This window comes from Hyperolius riggenbachi, chromosome 6 (assembly GCF_040937935.1).
Source record: "Hyperolius riggenbachi isolate aHypRig1 chromosome 6, aHypRig1.pri, whole genome shotgun sequence".
NCBI classification, from domain to species: domain Eukaryota; kingdom Metazoa; phylum Chordata; class Amphibia; order Anura; family Hyperoliidae; genus Hyperolius; species Hyperolius riggenbachi.
In genome coordinates, this window is record NC_090651.1 from 316,757,049 (window position 1) to 316,780,049 (window position 23,001).

Sequence of the window (23,001 nt, forward strand, 5' to 3'; positions counted from 1 at the left end):
TATTTCTTAGTTTCCTTCTGTCCTGTGCAAGAGTTCAGGTCGACTGTAAAGGAAAACTGAAGTAAAAATAAATGGCTAAGAGAAAAAATTGTGTTCAAGGCAAGACTCCCTAACACTGCAGGGTGGCCTATTGAGCTTGCCCTTAGTGGCTGCAGCTCTTGAGCCCTTTGAGTCAGACAGGAGAAAAGCGCTATACAAATGTTCAGATTATTATTAAATGTGACTTTCCTGGAATCTCAGTCTTATGTTATATTAAAAGCAAACCTGTGAGTTAACAAAACAAAACAAAAAATGAAAAATTCGACTTTCAAGCGAACGTGCTATCAAAAATCATTTTGTAATACATTCATAATTTTTGTGAATCTTCACGCTTAAAATAAACTATTTTCATGCTTTTCGTATTGGAAAGAAAAAAATGTGTTTCCTTCAACCATACGTGTTCCTCCTCATTTTCAGCCTCCTGGTTCATATGTAATACACTCTCTTTCATGTCCAGGTGCCCAGTTGGGCTGTAGCTGCCCAAGGCCTGGGCCTTGTGCAGCCTTTCCAGAAATCTGGCCCTGCCTGTGGTACATCACATCTCTCGCTGTCCTCTCGGTCTGTGCTCCTGTGAAGTCCGCAATCCAGCTTGGTTGCAGGTCACTGCGTATGCGCTGTTCCAGGTCGCGCACATCCTTCATTGATCCTCCATCCTCTCTTTGACAGAAGCGATCTACGGAAGCAGAGTTACAGTCTTAGCATGAGCAGAACGCTCCTGGGAATGTGATCAGGGGTGCGCTCTGCACAGTAGTCCGCAAGTGAACGGAGCCGCAGACTTTACGGTGCTGAAGTAGGAGGAAGTTGAGGGAGCTGATTGGCTAATGACTGGTCAGTTTTACCACCTCCATGCGAATCAGCTGATTTTGTCGCGCGGCTCTAAAGCCCCGTCTACATGGGGAGATGTGGAGGCGATGTGACTTATCAATCGAGCCGCTGATGCGGCTCGATTGATAATATCCGACAGGGCGGATCTTGCCACCACCAATTCCCTGCTCGTTCCCCATGAGGGGACAATGGCAGAGAATCGAGCGGAAGATAAGCGGCGCCGGGCGGGGATGAGGGCGGATCAAATCCGACGCACGCGCGGCGAGCGGGGACGCGGCGGGTACGCGAAAGAGGCGATCCGGCGGCTAATCGAGCCGCCGGATCGCAGCGTAATCTACGCATGTAGATGACGCTTAAGAGCCGAGCGCCGAAACTGGGCGCCGTCATAGCAGCAATGCTATGCTGCGCACCCTGCGCAGCGGTAATTTGGGGCTCTGGTTTGAATTATTATTGCGACAACTCGGAGGGGGAATAGTATTTAACGCCACCTCGGAGTTTAGCGGCAGCAGGGAGAGCCGTCATTCGGCTCTCCCCCCACCGAAGTGAGCGGCGCCGATATGACATGCACCCCCTCCATGTAGTATGATTGGCTAGTTTTACCACCTTTCAACACCCACAAGCAATAGAACACAGCAGTACATGCATCCAGCTACATTTAAAGTGGTCAGCAGGTGCTCGTCAGCCAATCAGGATGCACTATCATACACCCTTTACCTGCCATACCACATCTAGCAGCCATTAGCATTCAGGTGGGAGGCTTCAGTTGGCGGGACCGCCCCGTGCAGGCATCCCTCCCACAGGGGTCCCTCCCTAACCGCTCACCTATCAGCCATGTCCTAGAGCTGAAAGAAAACGTTTAAAAACACACGATTGGTTCGCACTATGGCCAGGGGCCCCGGACCCCTCTCACTGGCCGGGGCCCCAAGGCCAACATGCGATACCTGGAGGGGAGTGCAGGTGGGCCTGGACCTCTCACACCCAGGCTCTGGACCTCTCACATCCAGAAAACCCACCAACACTGCCTCCATACTGAATACTAAATCCAACACACACAAGCAATAGAACACAGCAGTACATGCATCCAGCTACATTTAAAGTGGTCAGCAGGTGCTCGTCAGCCAATCAGGATGCACTATCATACACCCTTTACCTGCCATACCACATCCAGCAGCCATCAGCATTAGCCATTAGCATAGCATTTACAAGAACATGAAACATGCTCAGAAGCCTCAATAAACAAATACATTTACAAGAAATATTTCTGGTTTCACAATGTCCCGCTAAGATAGCGTGCGTCAATAATACTTTTGATGTTATCAGTAAGCCCACATGTTGTTTGCTGCGTTCATAAAAGGGGAAGTTGTGGCAGCTGTATAGCCCCATCAAATGTCACTGTGGTCAAAACTGTATGGGAAATGTCAATACATGTTCTAACTTTAGGGAAAGACAGATGTTGCAAAGCTGAAAATGTATAATCGAAAACTTGCAAATGAATCCTGTAGTGAATGCAGCGAATCCGTGCCAACAGTCTTGTCTACAGGTTATACTGTATAACCGAACATATCATATAACAGTTCACTGTGGCCAAAGAGGAACTATAGTGAAAATAATGCACAGTAATTCATAAAATTGCTTATTTTTTTACAATATGAATTTATAAATTATTTACTCAGAGTTTTGCCCATTGTAAAATCTTTCCTCTCCCCAATTTACATTCTAAAATTTATCAAAGGGTGACGACATCTTACGTTCTGGCAGGTGATCTTTACAAAGAACTGTCAGGACCATGGATCTGACATCACACTGTGGGAGGGGTTTCACCACAATATCAGCCATACAGACCCCCCTGATAATCTAGAGAGAAGGTAAACATTTCTTGTGGGAAAGGGGGTATTGGCTACTGATTAGGATGAAGTTCAATCTGAGGTTAAAGGACAACTGTACCAAGAAAGGGATATGGAGGCTGCCATATTTATTTCCGTTAAGTTTCAAAATGTTTTATTGAGGAAAAATTGGCAGAATGTAAAACATTTAAAGATGATATCATTGATATTAACCTTCCTGGCGGTAACCCCGAACGTAGTTCGGGTAAGCCGCGCAGGAGGTTTTCTCAGGCCCTACTGGGCCGATTTGCTAAATTTTTTTTGCTGCACGCAGCTAGCACTTTGCTAGCTGCGTCAGCACACCGATCGCCGCTGCCCCGCGCTCGATCGCCGCTATCCGTCGTGCCGCGCGCCCCCCCCCCAGACCCCGTGCGCTGCCTGGCCAATCAGTGCCAGGCAGCGCTGAGGGGTGGATCGGGACTCCCAATGACGTCACGACGTCGGTGACGTCATCCCGCCTCGTCGCCATGGCGACGGGGGAACGCCTCCAGGAAATCCCGTTCTTTGAACGGGATTTCCTGATCGGAGATCGCCGAAGGCGATTGAATCGGGCAGGGGGATGCCGCTGAGCAGCGGCTATCATGTAGCGAGCCCTGGGCTCGCTACATGATTAAAAAAAAAAAAAACTGCTGCGCTGCCTCCTGGCGGAATTAATTAGACCGCCAGGAGGGTTGTCTTTTAAAGCACAACTGTAACTAGAGGTATCTGGAGGCTGCCTTATTTCCTTTTAAGCAATACCAGTTACCTGGCAGTTCTGCTGATCCTCTGCCTCTAAGGCCTCGTTCAGACTATACGCGCTGCCGTGCGCATTTTGGCAGCGCGTATAGTGTGCGACACGCAAGAACGGTAGAAGGGCATAGACAGCCCTTCTACCGTTCCCATCATATGCGCTGCGTGGCAGCGCGATTGCGCTATCGCGTACTGCAGCATTTTTGTGAATCGCAGCGCAGATCCCATTCATTGTAATGAATGGGATCTGCAGCGCAGCGCATAGGAGCGCAGATGGCGTGCGATCGGACGCGTTACGTTCCGATCACACAGCCATCTGCGCTAAATGATGTGAACGAGGCCTAATACTATTAGCCATAGCCCCTGAACAAGCATGCAGCAGAGCAGGTGTTTCTGACATTATTGTCAGTTTTGACAAGATTAGCTGCATGCTTGTTTCTGGTGTAATGCCAAGTACACACGATACGTTTTTGCGGGCGATAGATGCGTTAGATAGATAATTTCCGACATGTCCGATCTTATTTTAGATCGTTTTACCTCTTGATTTCTCATAGTAGTGATTGGAAATTGAGAAGAAAAGATAAAAGAATCGAGCGGAAAATCGAGAGGAAAAACGAGTAGAAAATCGATTGAACAGGAAATCGACTGAAAAAACGCATCGTGTGTACTCAGCATTATTCAGACAATACTGCAGCCAAATAGATTAGCAGGGCTGCCAGGCAACTGGTATTGTTTAAAAGGAAATACATATGGCAGCCTCTATAGCTCTCTTGCTACAGTTGTCCTTTAAGTCTGAAGAATAAAAAAGGCAGATACTCACCTATGGAGAGGGAAGGCTCTGGATCTCATAGAGCCTTACCAGAGCAGGATAATCCACCAGGCAACCTAGGCAGGTGTCTGGGGCCTAGTTGGTGTCGAGGGGCCCACCTGACACCTTCTCTGACCTCTCTCCACTTCAGCTTACCAAAAGGACCACAAGGGGGCACAAATCTCCTGCCTTTCCTAAAGCTCCAGTACATCTTAATCCATATATGTGCCTTACCCATTCTCTGGGTGTCCTTGTTCCTCCGCTGCCCCGAATTCAAAGTTGTTGCCTCAGAGAGTTCTCAGAAGGCTTTGGAAACACTTGTGTCCCTGAGTGCTTCGAAAGATGGGCGGCTCCATGCTGCGCATACATGAGTGTGCACTCGCACATGCGCAGTATGGAGCTGCCCATCTTCACAAGCACTCAGGGACCCACATGACTAGATACCTTGTACACCTCTCTTCCCCAACACTAAGGTTAGGTTCACAGTAGGTGTTTCGTTGCGTTCCTATACTGGAGGCACCTATACCTGGCTACCTACCTATACTGAGTCTGAGGGGTTTTTTTTGGGGGGGGGGGGGGGGGACGCACAGCGGCCATAACCCGTGGTGAAAATTGTCGGTGCTGTGCTATAATTCCAAGTTGGGGGGTGGAGGCAGCTAACTGTCCCACTGATTGTTTTTATTAACCCATTCGCGTTCCGTCATTTTCACTTGAGAAATGTTCACCTCCCATTCATTAGCCTATAACTTTATCACTACTTATCACAATGAACTGATCTATATCTTGTTTTTTCCGCCACCAATTAGACTTTCTTTGGGTAGTACATTTTGCTAAGAGCCACTTTACTGTAAATGCATTTTAACAGGAAGAATAAGAAAAAAACTGAAAAAATTCATTATTTCTCAGTTTTTAGCCATTATAGTTTTAAAATAATACATGCCTCCATAATTAAAACTCACGTATTGTATTTGCCCATATGTCCCGGTTATTACGCCGTTAAAATTATGTCCCGATCACAATGTATGGCGACAATATTTTATTTGGAAATAAAGGTGCATTTTTTCCGTTTTGCATCTATCACTATTTACAAGTTTAAAATAAATATAGACATATTTCATCTTTACATTGATATTTAAAAAGTTTAGACCCTTAGGTAAATATTTACATGTTTTTTTTTATTGTAATGTTTTGTTTTTTTTATATTAAACATTTTATTTGGGTAGTTTTCGGAGGGTGGGATGTAAACAATAGGTTTATAATGTAAATGTCTGTTGATTTTTTTTTTTACTTTTAGTTGTAGTTTTACTTTTTGGCCACAAGATTGCGGCCATGAGTTTGTTTACATGACGTCACTCTAAGCGTAACATACGCTTAGAGAGACGCATGGGGGAGGTAACAGGCAGAAAAGGCGCAGCTTCCGAGAGAAGCTGTCGCTTTTTCAGCGGGGGAGAGGAATCAGTGATCGGGCACCATAGCCCGATTCACTGATTGCCTGGCTACGAACCGCGGGCCGGGAGCGCGCGGTAGCGTGCATGGTTCCTGGACTTAGTTTCTACGTCCAGGAATTAAAATAGGTTAATAGCCTTCACTTTAAGTGTATTCAGGATAATGCACTCTTTCCATCCATTTTGTGGTTATTAATAGTATTTTTCTATTATACATATGTGACATGTCACGGAGATCTGAGTGTTTGCCGTGATGTGTCACGACATCAAAAAGGATGGAAACGCCTGTCCTATGAGGTAACTCAGGAAAAAAGTGTGTGTGTGTGTGTGTGTGTGTGTGTGTGTGTGTGTGTGTGTGTGAGTGCGCGCGCATGTGCGTGTGTTTTGAAGGGGGGTGCACAAAAATCAGGTTTCGCTCAGGGCACTGCACTGTGAAACCTAAGGCCGGTCCGCATGTTGTGTTGCATACTGTGGGCCAGATTTTGGGCTTGAAAAGACATCAGAGAAGACAGACTCAGCTATAATGATTCCTGAGCAAAGCCAGACTGATTGCTCAGTCGGGGATTTTATCAGGGCTGATTAGAAGCAGGCTGAGCAGTGAAGAATGAAACAGAGAGCAGGGTAGGTGTTTTCTCTAATGTTCCCACTGATATATATGGTAAAGTATATTAGGGTGCTTCGTCTCTGGTTCACTTTAAGGTCATTTTTAGCCACAGTTTTGGAACAACTACTGTACAGACAAGCTGCTCGCTCCAACCTGAACAGTGTATTTTGTTCTATAGAGAGGCGAAGTGGGTGAGCTAGCGGCATCACACCATGGAACTTGCTTTGAAGTTTTGAGAGTAATTACTGGATTTTGGTGAAAGCACTTCATCTTCACGGATTGCTAGAGGGGAGGTCGGCAAAATCTGTACACACTTAAAGAGGACCTGTAGTGAAAATAATTTAGAGGATCTGTAATTCAAAAAAATCCCTCTGGGGGGTACTCACCTCGGGAGGTGGAAGGCTCTGGATCCTAACAAGGCTTTCCCCATCCTCCGCCATCCCTCCGTTAGCCTGCCCGGGTACTCTGAAGTGCGGCGAGCCGCTCTTCCTTCGGGTTTAGTCGGAAATAGCCGAACCCAATCGAACTACTCTACTGCGCAGGTGCGAGTCCTTTTGGGCCTGCACAGTAGAGTGGATACGATCGGGCTCGGCTATTTCCCCCTAGCCCAAACGAAGAGCTACTGCACCTGCACTGGATCCCGACAAGGTAAATAAATCCTCGCTTGTCAGGGGAGGACTCGGGGGAGCCAGCGCTGGATTGCCTGCAGCTGCAGGGGACGGGGAAGCCTCATTGGGACTCTGACGCTTCCCCCTCCCAAGGTAAGAATCTCCCAGAGGAGTTTTTTTTTTTTTTTTGATACAGAGGGCCGTAAGCAATTCTCTTTTTCACCTGAGTTTTCTCCTAGGAGATAATTTTTCATTTTCTATTTTATTTATTTCTAATTTTTCAGCACTTTGCAACTGAAAAAGTACCAAAAAGGTTGGTGAAAATGTATTATCAAAATTATTTGGAGTATTTACTTGCTTGCTGGTGGTTTTTAAATGTATTTTATTGGCAATTTTTAAAATATCACCTAGGACAAAAAGCAGGTGAAAGAGTGAATTGCATATGGACCAGAGTCTCTTTAATAGATAAAGAGACACTGAAGCGAAAAAAAAATATGATATAATGAATTGGTTGTGTACTATGAATAATTACTAGAAGATTAGCAGCAAAGAAAATATTCTCATAGTTTTATTTTCAGGTATATAGTGTTTTTTCTAACATTGCATCATTCTATAATATGTGCACATTACACAACACTCAGCATTCAAAATGAGTCTTTCAGAGCAGTCTGTGAAGTAATGACCTCACCTCTAGCAGAGAAAAAGTAAATAGTCCAGGAACAGTTGAGATAATAAAAGTCAGATAACAGCCCTCTCCATGACTAACTTAGTCGGAGAGCTTAATGGCTTGTTTGCATAGAGATAACAACTGGAGTTTCTCAATTCTTCCTGTACTGGAAACAATTAGACTGAAGTATCTGATCTTAATGTTTTATTTCTTAGCTGTACTACACATACAAATCATAATATCATAATTTTTTTTTCGCTTCAGTGTCTCTTTAAAAGAGCTTATTTTTTAAATATTCATTTATAAATTATTTTGTCAGTTTGCCCATTGTTTATCACAGATGGCGACATCTTTAGTCCTGTTAGGTGATCTCTGCTGAATACTTGGGTACTCAGAGTTCTAAAGCCAATAGAAAAGTTTATGGTCTACCAGAATGTTCGGTGGGGGGTGGGGTGGGGAATAATGCAGAGGTAATCAGGCTATGCTAAGCATTACAGGCACATAGGCAAACGCAGGGGGGGTTACAGCTGCCCAGAATCCCCCCTCAGACCAGGGCCAGTGCAGTGTCTGTGGACAGGAATAAGTTCAGACACCAGAATATCTGCAGGCATCCTGCAGCCCACAGCACTGCCCCCTTTCTTTCCCTGCTACAGTTCACTTTGGATGTAGCAGCAGCGTGTGTACAAAGCACGGAGCAGCTCTGTGGAACTTAACAGAGTCAGGTATGAGCACAGCCCTGTGCCCTGCTTTGTGAATGCTTCACTTTCCTCTTCATTACCACTGTCGGCTGTCCTCATTATTATCTGTATTCAAACTGCTCCTGATCTATCCTATTGTCGGTCGTTCAGGAAATTACATTATGTGCACCCAGCATGATGTCCTACTATATTGTATTATGCGTGGCTGAGGGAGATCTTTCAGGAATCTCCCCCTTGACAAACCTGGGTTTGCCCCTGAGGCAGGGGTATATACAATATACAGCAATGTATAGCTATAGGAAGTGTTTCTGATTTTGAAACCAGGAAAATTACCATAAAAGTTGGTAGCCTGAATAATTTGCTGCATTCTACTTTATGTCCCTACAGTGCCTCTTTAAAGCGAACCTGAACTCAGAACTTACTCTCTGCTGTAAAAGATGAGCAATTGCATAATAACCTGTAAAGAAAAACATTTCTTTTGTTACAGATGTTAGAAATCCTGCAGTAAATCACCTGTGTGTTGTGAAGTCACAGCCGGCACCTAGTACACAGTTGTATAAAACAAAAGTCCGTTTATTTGCAGCAGTAACATAGACAGCTTTACTTGAGCATAACTTGGAAAGTAAATGACAGCTTACTTCAGCTTTGTAGTCCATAGAAGTAGTAAAAGTCCAGCTTATTCAAATACAGTTCATTTCCTTGAAGAGGAACTGTCACGAAAATGTTAAAATTTAAGACACATACAAATAAGAAGTACGTTTCTTCCAGAGTAAAATGAACCAAAATTACTTCTCTCCTATGTTGCTGTCACTTACAGTAGGTAGTAGAAATCTGACAGAAGTGACAGGTTTTGGTCTAGTCCATCTCTCCATAGGGGATTCTCAGCATGGCCTTTATTCTTTATAATTATATTCCCTGAAAAAGATTTATACAAAGATGCTGGCCAGCCTCCCTGCTCACTGTACACTATTTTGGCAGTTGGACGGAGCAACTGCCATTCACTAAGTGCTTTTTAAAATAAAGAAATCCTGAGAACCCCCCTATGAGAAGATGGGCTAATTCAAAATTTGTCAGATTGCTACTACTTACTGTAAGTGACAGGAACTTAGGAGAAAAAAAATTAATTTATGACTCATTTTACTCTGGGAGAAATGTACTTCTTCTTTGTATGTGTTTTACATTTTAAGATTTTCGCGACAGTTCTTCAAAGAAACACTGAAGCCGAATAAAATCAATGCATTTAACTTTTATTATGTTAAGCACTACAGCTAGTGCTAAAACACTGCGTTCCTGTGGCAAAACGAGGGGTTTAAACCCCCAAAAGGAGTTTAAAACCAGTCGTTTTGAGAGTTTAAACCCCTTGTTTTGCTGAAGGGACACAGCGTTTTTGCACTAGCTATAGTGCTTAACATTAATAAAAGTTAAAAGCATTGATTTTATCTCGTTTCAGAGTCTCTTTAACTTTCCTGGCGGTATTGACGAGCCTGGCTCATCCAGCATAAACATGCTGAAAGCGGTATTGACGAGCTGAGCTCGTCAATACCGCCAGGGAGATTTCCTGTTTGTCTGCCCCGCCGGCTTCACTTTTCCCTCATCAGAGGGATTCCCAAGGATGGCTGGATGCCTGACTGCACGCTGCGGGTAGCGATCTGTGCTTCCCCCAGTGTCCAGAACTAGCATCCAGCCACCCTGGGGAATCCCTGGGCAGCGGATCAGCGGGGCAGAGTTCTGCAGGGCTGGCGGGGGCTCCCCCTTCTATGCAACGGCGGTGGAGGTCCCTTCTATGCGGCGGGGGGTCCCTTTCTGTATGGGAGTTGTCCCCCTTCTGTGCGGGCTAGTGGCCGGGCGGGGCCTCCCCCCTCTATGCGGTGGGCGTCCCTTCTGTACGGGCTGGTGGCCGGACGGGGACTCCCCCTCTATGGGGGGGGGAGTTCCCTTCTATGCGGGTGGGCTGTGGGTGGCCTCTCTCCCTCCCTCCCGATCCCCTCTTCTTCAAACCCCCCCCCCCTCGCCCCCCGATCTGAAGCCCTTTGAGGTCTACTCACCCGAGGGCTCTCTCCAGCGGTGGCAGCAGCACTTCTTCCTCCATCGCCGGACTGTGTAGTTACAGTACGAGGCTTGGTGATGTCACCAAGTCTCGTACCGTAACTACACAGAGAAGGAGACTTCGGCGATGGAGGAGGAAGTGCTGCTGCCACCGCTGGAGAGAGCCCTCGGGTGAGTAGACCTCCATTGGCTTCAGATCAGGGGGGTTTGAAGAAGAGGGGATCGGGAGGGAGAGGAGATGGTAGGAGTGAGGGAGAGAGGCCACCCATGGCCCGCCTGCATAGAAGGGGACTCCCCCATAGAGGGGGGAGTCCCCGCCTGGCCAACAGCCCATACAGAAGGGACCCCCCCCCCCCGCCCACCACATAGAGGGGGGAGCCCCCCATAGAGGGGCTTCAGACGGGGGGAGCAGGGAATCGGGAGGGGGGGGGGGGACACATCTGGCTACCTATAACCGGCTAAACATCTGGCTACACACCTGGTTACCAATAACTGGCTACACACCTGACTACCCTTACATCTGGCTCCCTATACATCTGGCTACCTATACATCTGGCTATACACCTGGCTACTTATACATCTGGCTACCTATACATCTGGCTATACACCTGGCTACTTATACATCTGGCTACCTATACATCTGGCTATACACCTGGCTACTTTATACATCTGGATATCTATACATCTGGCTATACTCCTGGCTACTTATACATCTGGCTATACACCTGGCTACTTATACATCTGGCTACCTGTACATCTGGCTACCTAAAAACCTGGCTACACATCTGGCTACCTATATACCTGGCTACACATCTGGGTCTTATACTCACCATTGGCGTGCTGATCCCTCGTCGCGTACCTCTGATTGCTTACCCAGTGCCTTCTTCCATGTCCCTTGGCGGATTTTGCTTCTCCCTCGGCGATGACATGTCCCCCACCGATCGGCGTTGATGACACCAGGGTCACACAGCGTCATCAACATCTTGCAGCAAACACTTTTTTTTATTGAATTCAATACAATAACCTGTATTGAATTCAATATAAAAAAAAATTGATTGCAAAAAAAAAAAAAAATGGTTGAAAATTATTGAAAATTAATTGAAACACTTTTTGCACGGAAATCCTGGGGAAATTGAACGCCAGGGTGGTTAAGCCAAAGCCATACAAACAGTAGTCCAAAGTATGGTTTGGCTCCCAGCAATGTTTCCAAACAGACTTGTCAGGAGCTCAGCAGCACACATGCTCCTCCACATCAACTCCACACAGCATGTGAGCTGCTTCCTGTAATGCAAATTTTGGTAGAGCTTCTGCTCCACAAAAAAACAGGTGTGTATCTGGGCGGAATAGGAAGGCCCGTCCTTCCTTCCCTCCAATTCCAGGAGTCCGGCCCTTTAAAAGAAACAACAAAGGCAGCAGCTGGCTTGCTGCCAAAAAATACCCAGACTCCTTTCTAGGTACACATATGTTTTTAAAGGGACCACAGCCCAAATAATGGTGAAACATACCTCCCATCCAGCGCCCAGCCCCGATGTCCCCTACAGTGTCTTGTTCCTGCTTTCATGGAAGCAGACATAGGTTAACATCCTGTGTTTATAAATTAGCTGCTCGGCCAAGGACGGTTGAGATTCCTGAGCTGACAAAAATGAGAGATCAAATCACACTTGTGATTAGTCACAGATGAGGGGGAATTAGACAGGCTAATCTCTCTAAATACATACAGGGTGCATTTCTCAGTTTTCCTTCTGTCCTTTGGAGGAGTTCAGGTCCATGTTAGGATTTTAGTCCACGATAAACAAGAACGATTGTTTTGGCAGAAGAATACATAAACTGACTACCTAGCTTTACTGCTGCCTTTATCTCACTGCAGGTGTACCAGACAGAGTGTGTCTGGTTGAAAACAATAGACTGTCTGCTGTTCTATAATGATAAATGCCTAAAATGAATTGGCTAGCCAGAGGCCAGCTGTTTTGCCCAGGCTGTAGGTGAAATGAGGTGAAGCAGGTATTTGCGTAAAGAGTGAAAGCACTTCGGTACAAAAAGCAGTGATGTCATTTGTTACGGCGTGCACGTGTTGTTTTGTGTGAACGGTGATATCATTAGTTATGCGTCTGTATAAAGTTTTTATTGCATCTAATTTGAAAATAATGTGACTCAGGCTTTCTGTGCTATCGTTTTATATGACTTCCTCTTTCTACTTGTATTTGCAGACTGTGGTATCTACATATATCATGGCCAAACAGAGACTGATAAACCCCTGATGTGATAAATCACCAGGAAATGGATTGTTTTCTGGGAATCATAATGGCTCCAAGATGACCCCAATTATCAGTGTGGAGATAAGATGTAAAGTAAATAACTTTATATTTTCTATCTTGTTTTAAAGAACACCTGATGGGAAAGGGAAATGTAGGCTGTTATATTGTATTTACTTTCTTTTAAACAATGCACATTGCCTGGCTGTCCTGCTGATCCTCTGCCTCTAATGCGGCGAATACAGTACATGATGAGTTTCTTCGAAAGATAGATGGCTCAATAGATAATTTCCGACAAGTCAAATCTGATTTTGATCATTTTCCTGATCGATTTTCTCATGGAAATCAATGGGAAAATGATCAGAAGATCGATCAGACAGTAAACCTGCCAATAAAACTCGTTGTGTATTCCCAGCATAATACCTGGTACACACCATGCAATTTCCCGTCAGATAGAAGAGTTGAATAGATCATTTCCGACAGGTCCGATCTGATTTCCGATCATTTCTCTGATCGATTTTGCATAAAAGAGATCAGAAAGTCGATCAGAAATTGGATCTATCGGAAATAATTGATGCAACCTCTCTAGATGACGGGATTTGCATGGTGTGTACCAGGCATACTTGAACAGGTCCTTGGAAAGACAGTTTTAGTAGTCTGTATCATGTAATTATTATACATTTATTATACATATAGTATTTGGGGGTAGCAGCCTTAAGCGTAAAATCTGCACTGACGTCCATGGCTCTATTTTCACATTGAAAATGCTATTTTTGATTTTGAGAATATATTTGCGAAAATACGTTGAATTTTTGCAATATGGTGAAAGGAAACAATTTTTTTCCCCCAAATGCAGAAAATTCCCAATAAAGCGCAAAAAGAAAATTAAAAAAAATGTGAAAAATAACAAACTTATTACAAAATGATTTTCAAAGGAATTTTCGCTCGAAAGTTGAATTTTACATTATTTTTGCGAAAATGAATGCAAACAGAATATTGGAATTTTGGCTCATCACTACTAGCTAAAACAGAACTATACCCCGCTCAAATCAAATCAAATATAGCTTTATTGGCATGACCAAGATTCATATAGGCATTGCCAAAGCAGGGGGAATGAGGGACATGGAACAGGGTGGGGAAGGGGTACAGTGGGTTAGAAGTTCATGGACATTTTTTGGTTTATCGTTCATTTATGCTCCTCTCAGTCTGTGGCATGCTGTGATGTAGTGTGCAGCGATTGTCACTGTCGACTCCTCCTTTCAGTCTGTGACCTGCTGTCCATATACATACCATGAACTCTGTATTAAATGTTAAAATACAGTCATTGAAAGTATATTAACCTTGAGGGAGCCATGGAACCCAGTTTTTAAGCACAGTAGAGCCCACAAACAGCCTAGGAAGTTGGCCTTTACCACTGTGAGTACTGCTGGCAATTTGTGTTAGTTGGTTTAGACTGCTGGTGATAGTTGAGTTTTGGATAACCGGGACTCTACTGTATGCTGGGAATACACAGTACTTTACATGGCATTAGATGGCTCGATTGATAACTTCCGACATGTCCGATCACCCGCCGGATCGATTCCACGCTCGATACCGAGGGCGGGACAATGGAGAAAGATAAGGAAAACGAGCAGAGAATCGCCCGCGGGGACGAGCGGGAAACGATCCAGTGGCATAATCGAGCGGTAAAACGTACCGTGTATTCCCGGAATTACACTAATGTGTTGCTTATTTGGTATGACACAGTCCTCTGTTGCAGAACTGCTCGGGAACCTAATGCTAGGTACAAACTATGAGATTTTCTGGCAGATTTACTGTCAGATCGATTATTTCCAACATGTCCAATCTGATTCCCGATCTTTTTCCGACTGTTTTCTATTGACTTCAATAGGAAATAGATCGCAACATGCTCAGAAATCTATCGGAAATCAGATCAGACGTTGGAAATAATCGATCTGACAGTAAATCTGCCAGAAAATCTCATAGTGTTTACTTAGCATAAGAGGGATGCACTTATACTGTCTATCAGGGGTGCCCATTGCGTCGATCGCCATCTACCAGTAGATCACAAAGGACTGTTGGGTAGATTGCAGTTGGACGCTCAAAGTAGTGAAGTGACCGCAAGCTGCAGTGCAGCCAGTCACAGGGTGACAGCAGGAGGAAAGGAAAGGCAGTGTCGTGTGTTTGGTGAGTGCCTATTCTCCACGCTCTTCCTTCGGGATTTCCAATCACTGCTTGGTCCGGTCTGGACCTCTATACTCACTCTTTACTTACCCTTTGGGTTTCTCTATTGATCTTTGCATTTTCAGCACGATTTTCCCATTACCTCATTCACTACTTATGCACTTTATTGATGCCTAATGCACTTTATGGATTTCTTTTGCTGATAGCACAAGACACTTTACTCGCCTCATACTGTACTCTATGCTCTATTTATAGAAGAGGAAGGGTTGGGCTTTATCAATATATTTATATCCTTATTCATGATACTATATGTGTGATACCTGGACATTTTGGTTTTAAATGTTTTTATATTCTTGTGTAATTGAATACGACAATAAAGCTCATTTGAATATTTTCTGCTAATATCTTGTGTGGTGTGGTGTTTATGGGGATCTTGCTTTTTGGATATTAGCCAAATGAAAGGCAACTCCCTTCTCCTCGCCTGATTCTACTTATTGGACCAGAGTTCTTGGCTGTGCCTCTGGTCTCTTGCATGGCACCATCACTGCTTCTGGGGGCTGCTGCTCTACCAGCAGTTGCTACCGGCACATCTATCCAGGACAAGCAAGCAAACCAGGCTGCCAGGTAACCTACTCAACACCATCCCACTGCTGCCTCTGCACAGGCTGGGTGGACACCTGGAGCATGGAGTTGTCAGTGGGCAAAGTGCGACAGCAGGCAGTGTAGGTGGCTGCCACACTTTAACAAGGGACTTTGTACACTCTACAGCAGTTATGTGTGGAGATGGAGGAAATTAGCCTAATTATGGGGCACAGTAGATCTCGGAAGACTTGGAAGTCTTTAAGTAGCTTGCAAGTCCAAAAAGTGTGGGCACCCCTGCTGTATATATATATAGTTGGGCATGCTGCCATGCCTGGTCTTCTATAACACCACTTCCTGCAGAGGGGAACAAGCATTCTGGATCGCATGTCGTTAAGGAAAGAAGAAATGATAAGCATTTTGTCTCCGATTACCACTTTTAAAATGTTAATCAAGTAAAAAGTCCAGGCAGGCAGCTGATTCGCTATATATACGCAGGGTGGGGAGGATTTATACATTTCCTGGACATATTTTACGTTCTCTTGTATAACTGTCAATCAGGAGGGCAAGTCCAGACATCGTATAGGCTATATATATAGATGGATAGATTCATATGGATCTCGTTCAGTCAGCTATGCCTATCCAAAATGCAGCTGTCTATATTATGCAGACTGTTGTGACAAGGAGGGGAAGCCAAAGAGATGGATCTCTTCTGAGAACGTCTGCAACTGTTCTAAAGCTCTGTACCCATGTCACCATTTTTCCAACGATTTTCCTGACGACCGGCGATTTTTCCGCAATATTGTGATAAGGTAACAGGCACATGACCACGCGAACGTTGAACATTGCTTATCGCAGCAAGAACGACCGTCACGGCTGTTTGGATTGCTAAGATCCCCAACGACTTCCGTGCAAAGTACCGCAATTGTTTGAAGTCTCATTCGCTCCTGACGTGTAACATCGTGTGACGTCGTGCATACCCGCCGGCAGGGGCGTCGCTAGCCCTGTTTTGGGGTGGCACGTGCCCCCAATCTATCCTGGGGTGCCACGGATCTCCGCCCGGCCGCTCTGTCCAGCCGCCGCATCACTCAGACCTTAGTATCAGGCGGCGAGCCGGCGACCAATCGTGCGGGCGCTAGGACCCAGCGCCCGCACTGATATGTGGAAGTGACATCACTTCCGCATATCGAGCGGGTGCGTCCGGCGCCCGCTGGTACTGGTCGGGGCGACGCTGATCCTGAGGTCTGCCAGGTGAGGGGGGAGCGGCGGCGACTAGAGGGGGGGCCTCCCTGTCACTCACTCACTCCCTAAAGGGCCTCCCTGTCACTCACTCACTCCCTAAAGGGCCTCCCTGTCACTCACTCCCTAAAGGGCCTCCCTGTCACTCACTCACTTCCTAAAGGGGCTCCCTGTCACTCACTCACTCCCTAAAGGGGCTCTCTGTCACTCACTCACTCCCTAAAGGGGCTCCCTGTCACTCACTCACTCCCTAAAGGGGCTCCCTGGCACTCACTCATTGCCTAAAAGGGCTCCCTGTCACTCACTCACTGCCTAAAGGGGCTCCCTGCCACTCACTCACTCCCTAAAGGGGCTCCCTGGCACTCACTCACTGCCTAAAGGGGCTCCCTGGCACTCACTCACTACCTAAAGGGGCTCCCTGGCACTCACTCACTACCTAAAGGGCCTCCCTGTCACTCACTCACTCCCTAAAGGGCCTCCCTGTCACTCACTCACTCCCTAAAGGGCCTCCCTGTCACTCACTCACTCCCTAAAGGGCCTCCCTGTCACTCACTCACTTCCTAAAGAGGCTCCCTGTCACTCACTCACTCACTCACTCACTCCCTAAAGGGGCTCCCTGTCACTCACTCACTTCCTAAAGGGTCTCCCTGTCACTCACTCACTCCCTAAAGGGGCTCCCTGTCACTCACTCACTCCCTAAAGGGGCTCCCTGGCACTCACTCACTGCCTAAAGGGGCTCCCTGTCACTCACTCACTGCCTAAAAGGGCTCCCTGTCACTCACTCACTTCCTAAAGGGGCTCCCTGCCACTCACTCCCTAAAGGGGCTCCCTGTCACTCACTCACTGCCTAAAGGGGCTCCCTGGCACTCACTCACTACTTAAACAGGCTCCCTGTCACTCACTACCTAAAGGGCCTCCCTGTCACTCACTCACTCCCTAAAGGGCCTCCCTGTCACTCACTCACTCCCTAAAGGGCCTCCCTGTCACTCACTCACTCCCTAAAGGGCCTCCCTGTCACTCACTCACTTCCTAAAGGGGCTCCCTGCCACTCACTAACTCCCTAAAGGGGCTCCCTGGCACTCACTCACTCCCTAAAGGGCCTCCCTGGCACTCACTCACTACCTAAAGGGCCTCCCTGTCACTCACTCACTCACTCCCTAAAGGGCCTCCCTGTCACTCACTCACTCCCTAAAGGGCCTCCCTGTCACTCACTCACTTCCTAAAGGGGCTCCCTGTCACTCACTATCGGGGTCCCTGTCACACACTACCTAACTGGAGGCGCCTCTCGCTCACTAGCTAACCTGGGGGTCCCTGTCACTCACTACCTAACTTGGGGGGCTACCATATTAAGGGGGCATTCTGCCTATTTATGTGAAATGCTGTCTATTTATGTGCCTCATGACTGCTGAATTTGTCTTGTTGGGAGCCTTATGATTTGTTGGGGGCCTCAAGATTGCTGAATTTGTCTTGTTGGGGGCCTCATGATTGCTGAATTTGTCTTGTTGGGGGCCTCATGATTTGTTGGAGGCCTCATGATTGCTGAATTTGTCTTGTTGGGGGCCTCATGATTTGTTGGGGGCCTCATGATTGCTGAATTTGTCTTGTTGGGGGTCACATGATTGCTAACTGCGAGACTATGGGAAAAGCTGAATCCTTATCATATGAGACAATAGCATTAAACCTACTTTTTTAGCTTTTTAAAACAGAAAATAAAACTGGGAGGTTCTAAAAAATTGAATACATTTTTCAGGAGTAGGATGGATGAAATTTGTTTATCTTCACAGTTTATTTTCAACTTGGATTTTCCATAATGTTCATGTATGAGTTAAAACGTTTGTACAGTATTTAGTTTAAATTGCTGTTGCCACTTTGCGATAGATAAGTGACTTTTGGGTTGCAGTTTGGGCACTCACCCTCCAAAAGGTTCGCCACCACTGTCATAATCTAATGTCCCACCATTGCTAGGTTCATGTAAATTTGTCTCCACCCGTTACCACACCTATATTCTGGTCCATGGCCCACCCATTTTTCGGTGCGGCGCGATAAGCACGCCACACAACGTGATCCTCATATTTTTGGCACGCTAGCTGCAGTGTGCTGAATTCTGCTGCCTACAGTATACGCTGTTCTCTAGTGCTTGCACTGTGTGCTGATTTACCTCCAGTGTGTACAGTGTAAGGTGTTACTCTGTGTCTTTACTGATTGTAAACCAGCTATATTGTATGCTGATCCCTTTCAGTATGTACAGTATTAGCTGTAAAGCCTGGTACACACATACAATTTTGATTAGCCAATTTTAGCTCTGTTCATAAAATTCATTGTCTGTTGGCCCACTTACTGCACGGGGGTGGTAAAATTGGGGGTCAGTGATTGACCAATCAAAATTGTATGTGCGTATACATCTGATCTATGCCTATACTGATTGTAAATTATCTAAATAAAGGACAGGGGGCTCCATCCAATATTTCGATGGGCAGGCCCGTTATCTGTAGCTTACACCGCTGCTAAGTTCATGTACATTTGGCCCCACCCATGGCCACGCCCACTCACCTCATGACCACGCCCATTTTTTGCCACCTCCCCACCTGGTGCCCACAGGTGCCCCGATCTCCAAGGACCCTAGAAACGCCCCTGCCCCCTGGTAGTAAGAGGCGTCGTTAACGACCTTCATCAAGGGTACGTTGCAAGACCCATGGTGAGTACAGAGCTTAAGGCCTCTTTCAGATGGATGGCTGAACTGTGCTCTAGTTATGGTGCAGTTTAAATGCAGCCGAGTGTGTCATTGCTTGACATGCAGTGATGTTACTCCACAGCAGAAAACTGCTCACCACCTGAATTCACCATCTTCAACCCTTTTTCGAGGTAGTGGAACAATAAGTCCCCATTGCAGCATCTTACGCCTGTATACCGGTTTTTGCTAAATACTGATTTTGGGGTTGCCACATTAAGGCATGCCAGTGGAATTTACCTACTTTTTCTACCCTATAAACAGCGCAGGGTAGAAGCAGCAGGAGACCTCCCCCTGTGTGCGAATACTAACTCATCTATGGCTGCTCTGCCACTGCTGTCCAGCACTTCTTCTTGTGCACAGTGTATATTCACTTATCATTCTGATTGCTATTACAAGTTTCCTTTTTAAAGTGTGTGTTTAGTTGTTCTTTTAGCTTGCTGGGTGAAATCTGCATACCCAGCTACAACAGTGGTGAGTGTGCTTCTCACCTCTCATTTCATTCCTGCCATCTGACTCTGTGGTTGATACCTTTCATATGCTTCCTCTCTTTGCTTCCTCCAGACTTCTTTTCGCTGCCAGTTGCCCAGTGTGACACTGTTACTCATACCTCTGTGATCTGTTACCTGCACTTCAGGTCAGATCACTTCTTCTTCCTGTAATCCATTTCCTCCCTATCCTCTCTCAGATCTGGTCTGCATATAACAAGCCAAAGCCGGAGCTGTGGGGAGTAGAGAGGCCACGATGGACAACCCGCGGTGGAACAGTATGAGCTCCTGGAACATCACATTTACCAAGACCCAACAAATGAAGCATGCAGGTCCAGGGTCCCAGCAGCACAGAACTCAAGAATGAACAGATTACGCTCTTGGTTATTTATCTACTTAGATATGGCCATCCTTGGAAAATATAAATATGAAATGATTGAGTAATGTTACATTTCCTTTCCCTCTCTCTGTTCTGTGAAGCACAGGAAGTCATATGCAGCAGATATATGTGCTGTAGATGGGGTTGAGTCTTTAAGTATACAAAAACAAAGGTCATCCAGGTAGATAAGCCGGTAACGCCCAGAAAAATACATACATCTGCAGCATACGCACTCCTGTCACTGCAGCTCTTATTGTGCCTGAAGGAATCTAAGTAAATGTGAAACTGAGAGTTCATGCTGATGTGACAGCAGTAACACGACGGCAAAACTTACCAGACTGGTAGCTCCTGAAATACAATCTTGGCCTTGATGAACTAAACTTTATTCCAGAGACATCTCACAGAGAATACAGTAGAAACCCTTTATAGAAAACCCTAGTAGTTAATCAGAAGTCTACTGTTCAGAAATTATCAATCATTAAGTTGACTCAATGCTTCAGCAAAAGTGCACAGACAGACCCATACACAATTATTTTTTTCACCTGAGTTATCACCTTGGACAGTGGTGGCAAACCTTTTCGAGACCGAGTGCCCAAACTTCAACTCAAAAGTCTCTTGTCTCTTGTAAAGTGCCAACACGCCAATGTGAACAAAATGACCCCCCTCAGAAGAGATGACAAATACCAGGCCCTCAAACCTACAGTGACCAGATTTTTCTGGGTTCAACACGGGGCAGGGGGTGTTTGCGGCACGCGTAGGTCACCGTGCCGAAAAAATGGACGTGACCATGACATTGTATCGGCGGAGCTAACGTAATGATGTAACAGCGAGGCATAAGAAAGCAGTGTTTCCGCCATGATGTGGTGAAACGAGGATTCGCATCATGGGTGTGCAGAAACTGTGATGCTATTTATTAGTATACCATAACCCCAAAGAAGCAAATATAGCCAACTATGACCATTTAATAATAAATGCAGCAACCAGAAAATAAATGCAATGAGGGCAGCTTGTCACCAGAAAAAAAATGCAATGAGGGCAGCTTTTCACCAGAAAATAAACGCAATGAGGGCAGCATTTCACCAGAAAATAAATGCAATGAGGCAGCATTTCACCAGAAAATAAACGCAATGAGGGCAGCATTTCACCAGAAAATAAATGCAATGAGGCAGTATTTCACCAGAAAATAAACGCAATGAGGGCAGCATTTCACCAGAAAATAAAAGCAATGAGGGCAGCTTTTCACCAGAAAATAAACGCAATGAGGGCAGCTATTCAGTTTTCACCAGAAAATAAAAGCAATGAGGGCAGCTTTTCACCAGAAAATAAACGCATCGAAGGCAGCTTTTAACCTGCAAAAAAAAAAAAAAAAAAGAATTTACTCACCTGGCAGAAGTCTCCTCACCCGGCCGGCTTCTGGTGTGCGGCTCCCCGGACGATCCTCCTGCATATCTCCCGCGCTGAGAGGAATAGCAAGGCTACAGGAAGATGGCGCCCAAAGCCCTGTACTGGAGACACAAATAGTCTCCAGGACAGGGCTTTGAACGCCATCTTCCCGTAGCCCTGTTCTGCCTGCCGGAAGACTATGCAGGCTGGAGCGGGCTGCGGGCTATGAACTGCCGCGGCCAATTCAATGCAAGCATACGGTGGCCAGATGAGCAGCGATGGCGTGCCTGCAGATGAGGCTACGCGTGCCGGGTCTGGCACTCATGCCATAGGTTCGCCATCGCTGTCCTAGGAGATAATTTTCATCTTCTCTTTAAACTAAATTTTCTGCATTTTACAATTGAAAAAGTACCCAAATGTAAGTGAAAAAGTACTATCAAATATACAGTATTTTGAGTATTTTCTTGCTTGCTGGGGGCTTAAAAGACATGTTATGAAAAGTTGTGAAAATATCACCTAGGAGAAAACTCCACAGGCCCACATGCAATTTAGCTTTTTCTCCTGAGTTTTCTCCTAGGTGATATTTTTAAACTTGTCAATAAAATGCTTTTTAAGCTACCAGAAAGCAAGAAAATACTCAAAATAATTTTGATAGTACCTTTTCACCTACTTGTTTTAAATTGAAAATGAAAAATGATCTCCCAGGAGAAAACTGAATATAATAATTAGAGATGGCACGAACCGTTCGCGGGCAAATCTCTATGGGCCCTGTAATACTTCCGGGTCGCTATGACCCGGAGTAGTACGTCTGCGCTGGCCCGGCGGTGTGCGTCTTTGATCGCGCACCTGTTGCCGGGCACTCTGCGCATGAGCGTGACGTCACGCGCATGCGCAGAAAGTGCCCGGCAACAGGAGCGCGATCTAGGACGCGCACCGCCGGGCCAGCGCAGGCGTACTACTCCGGGTCATAGCGACCCGGAAGTATTACAGGGTGAGATGTTCACCGGCGAACGGTTCGGGAACCGTTCGCCGACATCTCTAATAATAATCTATCTAATATAGATTCAAATGCACAATGCTCAATATGCAGGGATTTGCATACAATAATCATGCAACAGCTTGCACAGGAAGCATAGGTTTTACCAGTTAATGCAGGTACAGTACTAATAGTGTGCTCCTCTGTCTACATCTCTGTGCAGCCTGGATGATACTGTAGCATTGCAGCCATGCACAAGCAAGTCACAGATGATAGGAAATCCCCCCAGTATATCAGGAAGCATAGGTCTCACCAGCTGGAACTTTTGAGGCAATCCATGCAGGCCTAGAGTAACATGCAGACAGCGAGCATGCTACAAGTGGCTGCCAGCCCGACCACGGCTCATGCTGCGTCTGTTTCCAAATCAGCAGGATAGAGGAA

The 23,001-nt window shown here is 45.9% G+C and overlaps 2 long non-coding RNA genes across 2 annotated transcripts; one reads left to right on the plus strand and one right to left on the minus strand.

Moving 5' to 3' along the window:
* Nucleotides 1-375: 375 nt before the first annotated feature.
* LOC137522862 (uncharacterized) lies at nucleotides 376-9,252 on the minus strand. The gene is made up of 3 exons (XR_011022462.1): nucleotides 9,122-9,252; nucleotides 8,945-9,016; nucleotides 376-712 (listed from the first exon to the last, which is right to left on the minus strand). It is a non-coding gene; the product is annotated as an uncharacterized lncRNA (long non-coding RNA).
* A 59-nt stretch (nucleotides 9,253-9,311) lies between these two features.
* Nucleotides 9,312-20,192, plus strand: LOC137522863 (uncharacterized). Its single transcript, XR_011022463.1, has 3 exons — nucleotides 9,312-9,396; nucleotides 12,560-12,700; nucleotides 20,023-20,192. It is a non-coding gene; the product is annotated as an uncharacterized lncRNA (long non-coding RNA).
* The last annotated feature ends 2,809 nt before the right edge of the window (nucleotides 20,193-23,001 follow it).